At 38.2% G+C, this 11,255-nt stretch overlaps 1 non-coding gene across 1 annotated transcript; it reads left to right on the top strand.

Annotated features, from left to right (window-relative positions):
* Positions 1 to 7,648: 7,648 nt before the first annotated feature.
* LOC126024812 (small nucleolar RNA SNORA51) lies at positions 7,649 to 7,782 on the top strand. The gene has a single exon (XR_007500912.1). It is a non-coding gene; the product is annotated as a small nucleolar RNA SNORA51 (small nucleolar RNA).
* The last annotated feature ends 3,473 nt before the right edge of the window (positions 7,783 to 11,255 follow it).

The following is an 11,255-nucleotide window of genomic DNA, read 5'->3' as shown; positions in this document are numbered from 1 at the left end:
AGCACTAACAGGTTCTATCTTGGTTGCAGCATTCAGAGAAGCATTTCTATGGGTAAATCATAACAATGCTTAACAATAGTTTCTTCAAACCAATAAAATGGTCAGTGTTTACATTTGGTTAAAAATAGCTTTGTTATTACAAAGGAACTTTCCAAAAATCCCTGAAAGTTTTAAGAACTGATCAAAGGAAGACACTTGCAAAAGTGGCTAATTATACACTGCTGCAAAGCTCTTGGGGCATATTTATTATTTTGCTATCAAAATTAGATGTGGGATTCTTGAATGAGAACACTGGTAACCAAAACAACCTCCAAGGAAGTCAGCACCAGTGGAGGGAGTGAAGGGTAAAGCCTGGAGCAGAAGAATGATCTGGGACAAGACTAAATGATGACTCCCTGGAGGTCTCTCACCCAGGACAGTGACTATAGTGGACTTGTGTTGGCCTCACACCACATTATTTCTGCATAATACCAGAGATTTTATCTTTGGCATCTCCACAAGTGTCTCATCTGAAATAGTAAGGCTTGTAGGACCCTGATTTGGGCACCGGTGACTTTTTTCTCCCTCATTGCCACTGTATTTGTCAGTACCTCCTGATTTTTGAAGGATCTTCATACACCACCAACCTTCTGGAAACCCTTTTTATAGTCATTTCTATCATTTCACTAACATGCCACCTTTCTTGGCAGTCACCCTCTCCCCAGGGCATTTTTCTTCTGAGCAGCAACAAACTCATTGGTGCACTCACTGATGTGAGAAAGATCTGTTAGAGAACCAGGGATGTGTGGAGAGAAAGTGTGTGTGTGTGTGTGTGTGTGTGTGTGTGTGTGTGTGTGTGTGTGTGTGAGAGAGAGAGAGAGAGAGAGACAGAGACAGAGAGAGACAGAGAGAGACAGAGACAAAGACAGAGAGACAGAGAGAGAGAAAATTCCTCTCTAGTTCTTAAAAAAAAGTAATGAATAGCTTTCTGATTTTTTCTTTTATTTTCTCTCCCCATCCTCAGCTCTGGGACTTACTCATGACTTCATCTGCAAGACTCTGTTCCTGGAGATAAATTTAAACAGCAGATCATATAACTCATCTACTGGAACTCCCTCTTCTCTCAGTGAGAGCTTTCTCCCAAGAGGCATCTCAGCTCCCCATGAAAATAGAATTGGGCATCCCCATCTGCCTGTTTTGCTCAACATGCCCAGATGTGTCTACATCCCAGGGGCCCATCTAGATGCCACTCGCCCTGATGCTACATTGTGTGTTTACAGCCTGTGATGGGCACTGACCCTGCAGCTGCATCTGGGCCTCCCACCTTCTGTAAGCCACACAATATTCAGTTCCAAGACCCCAGCAGTGTTCTTCAATAATCTGCTATATGCAAAGCACTGTTTTTATCACTTTTATATTTGCTCCATAAACATTACTCCCACAATAGAGATCATGCTTTATTATGGGGAAATAAGTCTGGGTGATTCATACATTAGCATGTTTATAGGCTGAATATGACCACTGCAATGTACATAGAGTCAGGACCCTAGTTTTTATGAACGCCCTGGAGCTCAAAGCTCATGTTCCTCAGGAGTTCTCATTCTTAGGAAATGGCAACACTGGTTACCAGGCCTTCCAGCCAGATTAGGTGTCACTCTTCATCATTCCACCTCACTCTCTTCAAGGGAAACCAGCAGGTCCCACAGACTTTTCTCTTAAGGGATGAGAAGGGACCCACCTGCTATTATTCTGCCTCCCCTCAATGCAAATCAGAAGCAGCTCGGTTCCCACAGGTGTCTGCTCTATGAAAATCTCTTTCTGGTTTGGTGTACAAGATAACCTTCTTGAATAATATAGAAATAAATAATAAATAAAAATAATAAGAAATAAAATCTTACCGCTAACTGCCTGAAAGTCCTGGGTTCTGGCAACTCTCACTTCTTTCTACTTGCCAAGAAAGGAAAGTGAGTTCTCATGCTGCTTCTTGGGGAGACCCTTCTCTTGGCCCTGCCGCATTTTGCCTTATCTATTTTATAGAATCTTCCTGTTACATCCATCTCCAGCTCTCAGACTTACTTCTGCTGCTCATTTTTGGGTTTTTCTTTCTGTAACTTCTTACATGGCTGTCTCACTATTGTTTGGGTGTCTAGAGCTGGTAGAGTCATTTTCTTAGTTATTTCCACTGTCTGCCCTTCTTCCTCCCCTGCCTGCTATACTAGGAACGTCTTTCTCATGCATGGATGTGAGAAAACCTACATCTGACATAGCTTATGGAAAATGCAAACCCATTGATGGCTCCTAATTGGAGAGTCAGAGATGAGTAAACACGAAGACTCATCAGAATTTCCACCACTGTGCTTGTCTAATTTTCTGTTATTTCAGTGAAGCTTTTGTCATGTGCTCAGGATTAGTTACTGGTTCAGGTTTACACTGCCTCTGAATAACAACTGCAGTAGAAGGAGACTATTGTTATTTTAAGAAAAGGGTTGGAGTAAGGTGTTGGAAGGATGGCATGCACTTGCAGCCTGATTATATTGGAGTTAAACCATTGTGGGTGGATGACTGAGCCCTGACCATCAACACTATGTCATTTTCCTTCCTTTCAATCTCCACCCCCAGAACCAAATATAGGCTGCTTCTTACACATAAGCATTAGACAGCTGGAGGGTAAAGGATGGGATTGATGAATTGCTGCTGAGGAGGTAGGAATGTGTATACTCAAGGCAGCATCTACATCAGTATCTATTTATCTTCTCCATGGACACAATAAGCTGCCAGTTTTACTTTCACTTTTTTTTGGGGGGCCACACCCGGCATTGCTCAGGGGTTACTCCTGGCTGTCTGCTCAGAAATAACTTCTGGCAGGCACGGGGGACCATATGGGACACTGGGATTCAAACCAACCACCTTTGGTCTGGATCGGCTGCTTGCAAGGCAAACGCCGCTGTGCTATCTTTCCGGGCCCTTACTTTCATTTTTATTACTTATTATCACATTTTCTTCCATGGAAATGTAAACTCAACGAAAATAGACAGTATTTGTGAAAACATTCTAGAATTTGTTTGAGCAAAGTCCATTGAATGAATGAATGAATTAAACAGAAGAAACTCAGTGTCAAATTTAAACTTGAACCCAAGGTCTTTTATCCAATATTTGTTTATCTTCCTCTTTTTACTGTATTTTATTTTTCCTCAATTTTACCTATACAGTTCTTCCTTCTGATCCTTATGATTTTCAAGTTACCCAAAATTATCCTAGTATTAATGCCCATGAACTTGCTACTGATCTGTGGGTCAAATATTCCTAAGCCTTCATGGTGAGTTTTGGGGCAGGGGTGGCTCTCTGCTTACCAATAGAATAATCATACAACATGGGTTAGTATGTCTGAACAGGCAATGTTGATGAATTAAATACAGGGCATTTAGTCTCTTTTATGGCAGTAGTGCCTCAAAGTAGAGTCCCTAAGTTCTTTTACTGAGTTTCCACTTTTACCACCAGCAAAACAATGATATTGATTTTCCTGTTTCATAAGACTGTTTGAATATTCATTAAATTCACTGCATCATGAAACTATTCATTTTACACCTGCAATTAGATTAAAATAAGACTTCAGTCTCCTCTATTTGGCTGAGTAACCCTGCCAGAGATTTCTGACTGTGCACCAAAAGACATGCTTTCTTCATTCGAAGCACACAGCTGGACTCCCTTGTAAGAAGTTTCCCTTGCAAGGAGTGGCAATGTGACTGAACCATTTCTTGGAATGTGAGCCAAAGTAGGCTTGATTTGGGGGAACTTCCAGGCAGGAACCCAGCTTCTTTCTTCAATGGATGTGAGTCGAGTTAGATAAATTCAGGTGGCACATATTAAAAATGGTAGAGTCTCTTCATTTTAAGACCCATAAGGATCATACCCATTGGGTCCTCCAAGTTCTATTGTCTGCAGAGAAATAAACTTCAGCTTTCCAGCCATCATAGCCATGCTAGTTAATTTGTTCTGTTAATAGTCCCTAACTTCTCTCCAAGATGCCAAGTGATCTATGAAGAGAATACCAGCGACATCTAAATCTTAGGATTCTTGTTAAAGAAAAATGATAAAAAACGTAGTGCCTCAAGGCTAACAGAATGAAATGAGACAGAAATAGATAACTGTGGCTATTTTCCAATGTTAAGTTGAAGATGATATATACATTTACATATCCATTTACTTGTACAACCTAGATTTGTATTGTTCTGTATATATAAATGCATAAATGATGTATTCCAACCCATTTCCAGATGCTGAAATCCGAGATCACCATTCTAGCAAACAACTTTGTACTTCAAAAGTTCACACCCGATTCTTTGAAGCTTAAGTTTCAGCATTTCCCAACTCAATTAAGTGAAACAAGTGTGTAAAAAATGGTACAAAACCAAAACAGTATGAAAAGTGATGAGTGCTGATGTGATAATTAAGAAAACTAATTAAGAATAGTCAAGGCCTAAACTTTAATTCCTAATCCTAAAGAAAGGACAGGTGCAAGTTGAAGGAACTTCTGTCTTTGCTTTGAGGTCATTTTGAGGGCATATCTGGGAATCTATTCCTACAATCTTCTAGGATAGACTGAGACCCCCTAGCCCCCATGAAAACACTGTCACAGCTGGGTATTTCTATAGCTTTCCCTTGGCTAGAAGGACCTAGAAAAGTTTGAATAGATTCTTTAGGTCAAGCTGCCTTTAGCTGTACTGAACTTTTTCTGTGAAAAGAATACAAGAAATTGACTCACCCCATTGTTGAAGCTGCCTTGTCCTTCTGCAGGGTGTTTGGGCAGGTTGATTGCAAAGGGAGAGTTCATGCTACCTTTAAAGTCTCAAGAAGTCCTGCTTAAATTTCTCTCTTCCTCCTTGGAGATTTGGCTTTTCCTTCTATTCAAGGCTGTAGAATAATAGAGGTGGTGTATGTACCTATCCTGGTACCATTATCTGAGGACATTTCAATTTTGGGAGCAAATCCTTCAGATGCATAGAATATATCTAATAACAACCAAAGAGACATTCATAAGCAGGTTAAACCTCTCACTTTTAAAATTGGGAAGAGCAATTTGCTTTATAATTTATCAAATACATGTTGATTATATCCCAAAATATCTTTGGAGACAACTAAACTGAATTTTATCTGAATATCTGGTCAAGAGCCATGGTGATAGCTCAGTGGTAGGGCATTTGCTTTACATGAAGCAGACCTGAGACAGACCTAGATTCGATCCCCAACATTCCCCAAGCCTGCAGGAGCGATTTCTGAGCCAGGAATAACCCCTGAGCATCACTAGATGTGGTCTCAAAACAAAACAAATAAATAAAATAAATATAAATATCTAGTCAAGTTGGCATATTAAATTAACCATCTCTAGGGGTCAGCATACGTTTTCAGTAAAGAGCCAGAGTATATCTTTTAGGTCTTATGTGGTCTCTGTTACTGTGATAACTGTCACTGAGAAGATGTGGATGTATGAATGACTCTTTCAATATAATCTTATTTATACCAAAAAGTGGGAGGCTGTAGTTTGCTGCTGCTGCTATTATAGATTGCTGGCATTAAATAAAAATAGGAATGTTTTCTAATGACTGTCTATGATAAAATTCAGACAAGGCAAAATCAATTGACCTGCCTAAGGTTATAGGCTAATTTAGGGAAGAACTAGGACTCAAACACAGCATACACGTAATACTTACCACTAAGAAACACTGACAATGGAACACTATAAGACTGGTATCACCATCAACTTTTTTTTTTGCTTCCTAATTTTCTTTTTTTAAATTTTTTTTATTTAAACTTTATTACAACCATGATTGTGTTTGGGTTTCAGTCATGTAAAGAACACCACCCATTACCACTGCAACATTCCCATCACCAATGTCCTAAATCTCCCTCCTCCCCACCCAACCCCCACCTGGACTCTAGACAGGCTTTCCATTTCCCTCATACATTCTCATTATTAGGACAGTTCAAAACGTAGTTATTTCTCTAACTAAACTCATCCCTGTTTGTGGTGAGCTTCCTGAGGTGAGCTGTAACTTCCAGCTCTTTTCTCTTTTGTGTCTGAAAGTTATTATTGCAAGAATGTCTTTCATTTTTCTTAAAACCCATAGATGAGTAAGATCATTCTGCATCTTTCTCTCTCTCTCTCTCTCTCTCTGACTAATATTTCTGTACTTAAGACACCTAAGTAGGAAACAAATAGTCATAGTTACTTCTTATGCAAAGATGTCTCTAATGTTTGCTGCATGTGCAGGATATAGATCTGTCACCAGGACCTCATTTCTGTAAATGTCAAGTCATCTCCTATAACAAATGCTGAATACCATGGGAAAGGTGAGGTCATTTGTATTCTCAGAGCCCATTCATGTAGACAAAGAACATAACAGCAGAGGATGTTTTGGGCATGGACCATAGACTGCATATTAAACGAGGTGATGTGGGTTCTTTTCCTGGTACCATTAACTGATGGCTTGACAACGTTGGAGGAATGAACTCATCAGTATTGCAGTAAACCCCTCATATCCATGTGGTATATATATGTATATATTATAGTATGTATATAATATATATTTAAAAAGCAAATAAAGAGACATTCAGCAACCTAAATTCACTTGGAATTCAAAATTCTTGACTTGAGATTTGATCCTATATTTGTAGCAAATTGTGCTACAACATTTAAACTCTGTCAGTTCTTGTCACTATCCATTCATTACTATTTTTTAACATAAGATTGGAAATTAAAGGACTTAAATAACCCCTAGAGATGGTTAGTTTAATATGCCAACTTGACCAGATATTTATATTTTATTTATTTATTTATTTATTTTGTTTTGAGGCCACATCTAGTGATGCTCAGGGGTTATTCCTGGCTCAGAAATCGCTCCTGGCACACATCAGAAAGAATGAGAACAAGCAGAGCTGGCGGTAATGTGAAGAGAAAGGAACTCTTATTCACTGCTGGTGGGAATGCTGTCTGGTCCAACCTTTGTGGAAAGCGATATGGAGATTTCTCCAAAAGCTGGAAGTTGAGCTCCCATACAATCCAGATATACCACTCCTAGGGATATATCCTAAGAACACAAAAATACAATGCAAAAATCACTTTCTCACACCTATATTCATTGCAGCATTTTTTACAATAGCCAGACTCTGGAAACAGCCTAGATGCCCTTCAATAGATGAATGGCTAAAGAAACTATAGTACATATACACAATGGAATATTATGCAGCTATCAGAAGAGATAAAGTCATAAAACTTTCCTATACATGGATGCATATGGAATCTATTATGCTGAGTGAAATAAGTCAGAGGGAGAGAGATAAACACAAAATGGTCTCACTCATCTATGGGTTTTGAGAAAAATGAAAAAACATTTCTGTAATGATTCTCAGAGTCAAAATAGAGGAGGACTGGAGGGTCTAGCTCTTTACATGAAGCTCACCACTGAGATTGTTTAGTGCAATCACAGATATAATTACACTGAGAACTATCATAACAAAATGTGACTGAATGAGGGAAGTAGAAAGCCTGTCTAGAGTACAGGCCAGTGTGGGATGGGGAGGAAGGACACTTGGAATATTGGTCATGGAAATGTTGCACTGGGGAAGGATTTTATATATATATATTAAAAAAGAAAAAAGAAAAGAAATATAAGGCCTCCCAATTTTTACCACAGGCTGTGTTCTTTACACTGACTGTATAGAAAGAAAAGGTACAGTAAATGTACCCCATATACACCTCAACCCAGGCCCTTTGCCTGGTCTGTATTGTAAATTGAGGAAAAATAATTAAATAAAGGACTTAAATAATAAGAAAAAAAATGAAGGTCCTGATGGTAAAGTAGTCATATTGGCTGTGTTTGGGCTTTACCTGTGGTCCAAGTCAGTAGATAATGGGGTCTAAAGCCTACCCAGCTCATAATTTCTAGGTGCAGGGAATTCCCTGCATTAAAGGAAGCTAAACTTTTAAAATTTATTTTTATCTTTTTTTTTTAAATAGAGTCCAAACCTTTAAAGACCTCTGGGACATAATGTTACCCCACTACAACTATAATCTAAGTGTGACTATCCCTTGATTACTGTTTATAGGACCCTTCCTTTCTATTTTCCTACCAATACATTTTTAGGCTACCACAATTTTGTCAAATTCTAAGGATCATTACTATTTTTTTATAATTTTTATTTTGACCAAAGTGGCTTATATATCTTTCACAGTAATATTTTAGGTACATATTAACATTGAATCAAGGGAATTCCCATCACCAAAGTTGTCCTCCCTCCACCCCCGTTTCCCATCTTGCATCTCATATTTCTCACCATCACCCCCGGGCTACTAGAATAAGTGGTCCCCTCTGTGTCTAGCTTACTACTTAGTGATCATACAACTGTTTGGTCTTGGTACTCTCCATTATTTCCCCCTCTATTTGGGAGGTGGAACTTTCTTTGTATCTTTACATACCACATGTGAATAAAATACCTGATGTTTGTTCTTATCTCCCTGAATTTTTCACTTCATATAATACACTCAAATTCCATCCATACTATAGAGAAAAGCATACTTTCATCTTTTCTTGGAGCTCAGTGTATTTCATTATGCACATATATTATAATTCTTATTAATCATCTGTTGTTGTATATTTGGGTTGTTTTGAGATCTTGGCTATGGTAATGAAACACTTTAATGAACAAGACCATATCTTGGATATAGCAAAATTGTTCTAAAATTAATATATAAACAAAGAGCATAATTATTTAGGATTCAAGATTCTGTATTCTTTGGGTAGTTGAACCTTTAGTTAGAGGCAGTCAAAGTCAAAAGCAAAAGTAAGTCAGCTAAAACTTATGATCACAACCCCATTCTCCATCCACAAAAGAAAATATGGGTTTCTGGCATAAGCTTGAAGTCACTTGCTTGCGAGTTCACACCTGGTATAGCTATTGTTGAAGGTAATTATGATGAAGTTTAATTTTTCTGGATTAGAAGAAACCCAGGAAGGATGACTTAAAAATCCTTTTTCCCTTTAGAGGGCTCTCCTAAACTCCTCAAGAACACATATGCCACTCTAGGTAACCTCTTCTTCAGTAGAACAATGAGATCATTAAACAAACTTTATCATTTGTGAGTGAGCAAACAAAGATCTGATTTCTTTAAGTTCTTTCTTAGCTGTGCTTTAATTTACTTTTGAAATTTTCATAATGTATTCTAGATAATCTTTCCAGAGTATTATGAAAATGTCACCCTCTCCCCATTGCTCCATGGCAACCTGCAGCAAAGCTGGAGATGCAGAGTAGAGTTTAGCTATGACCCTATGACTGTGCCATGAGCATCACATAGTGGCTTTGCCTGTTCTTTCCTTTTTGACCCTACACGAGGGTATCCTTAACACCTGAGCCCTTGACTCTGCTATTACAAATACTTACAGGTTTTGGCATTGCCTTTGCAATACAACTTTCTTCTCTAGGTCTCTGGTCCTAAGGGTTTTGCTACTTGGAGGAGATAAAAGTGTTAAGAGAAATCTGCTGACTGGGTGTTATCCCCCAAAAGAGCTCTATTTTATCACTTCCAGGATGTCCTCCAAATAATCAATTCATACATTTCCAAAGTGTGATGGGATGTGAGCTACCTTTGTAGGATGGAATGTAGGAAAATCTTTGGGTTTTCTCAGACCACATATTGATGTATATATTAGTTGTTCATAATGGTGGGTTTGTTTATATAGTGGGGAATATTGCTTTTTGTGTGAGAAGGTCTTGCTGGTAATTAATTTATTACATACCTATCTAGAGCCTTTTGTGCTCCAGGGACTTGGAAACAGAAACAAGGTTCCATGCTAAAGATGCTCACGGTTTGGCTAGGGAAGGAAACTTTGCAGTTTTGCATCTTTATTGTGTGTTTGCCTAGTATATAATAAAGGTGAGATATTTTATCCTAAAGGAGCACAGAATAAATTTGGAAGACAAATTACCAAGGGCTTGAAAAAATAACTTATGAGATGAGTAATAACAGCTAGTGTACAGGTAGGGATGGGCCCTGACATAGTTATCAAAAGATAGCATAATCTCATTATCCATGGTAGATCCAATAAATTCTTACCAAACACTGAATAAGTAGATGCTGAGTAATTTCTACTAGAGGAACAAAGGGTCAAGTTTAGTTATGGACTTCCATAGAAAGAGAACCAATGGCTTATTGTGTGTGTGTGTGTGTGTGTGTGTGTGTGTGAGTGAAATTTATTTCAAGAAATTGTCTATTGTAATTCTGGAGGCTGACAATAAATTTAGCAGGGTGGGCAGAGAGTTAAATTCATAAGGCAGTGAAAGTTTTAATGGTCTCAGTAGGGCAGTATTTGTTCCATCTTCAACTTGTAGGAAGACATCTGCCCCCACTATGAAAGGTAGTGGTCAATGAAGATAACACTGTCATCAACTAAACATATAACTTAGTTTCATATAAGTTTCATATGGTTATTGTTGAATCATTGACATTGAACTTACTGCTAATTGTAATGAATTTAACCCTGAGGAAAGCTCATCAAAGACACCTATTTACTGTAGTAGGTATACCACACATTTTTGTACTTGGGAACACCAAGTACAAAAGTTAGAATAGCAAAATCACTACCAAAATCACACAAGTGTACAAACCTAGCACCAACTCTACCATACAGAATTAAGCTTGTTTATGGTTTGGTGGCAGACAGAATTTTGTTTAACCTCAGCTGGAAACATCCATGCTGGGCCATTTAAGCTTGTCACCAATACAAGCTTGTTCATGAATATAGCTTTAAATGTTAGCTGTGGGTGACCAGTAGATTTGGTGTAAGGAGTGCAATTAATAGAGTCTGTGAATAATGAGGAGAAACTCCTACAAAGATATGCTATTTAAAAATGTCTTCTCTGGTGATCAGATTTTTATTTAAGATATGTGGCTGCTTTGTAAAAATAGATTAAAAGCAGGGACACAAAAGTTACAGAATTTTGAATAAAGAAACACATGGAAGATAGTGACAGGAGTCAGGGAGACTAGAGAGAATTCATGAGTTCCAAGAGTTGAATGAACAAGGCTTTGTAGGTGCAGGGAGGAAGGCAGAGATGTTCTCCATGTCTCTTCCACTTTAGGGGCTGCGTTTTATGGAAAAAAATCTTTAGGTGGTAGATATGTTTTCAAAATGCATGCATCAAATCACATTACTAAAAATGGGAAACAAACCTATTTTGAGTCCTGCAACTGTAGTTCCTAAATGTCCCAATATTTTAATATC

Source organism: Suncus etruscus, chromosome 12, assembly GCF_024139225.1.
Source record: "Suncus etruscus isolate mSunEtr1 chromosome 12, mSunEtr1.pri.cur, whole genome shotgun sequence".
Lineage (NCBI taxonomy): Eukaryota > Metazoa > Chordata > Mammalia > Eulipotyphla > Soricidae > Suncus > Suncus etruscus.
Note: the sequence above shows the minus strand (reverse complement) of the source record. Positions and strands in the feature narration are given on the sequence as shown.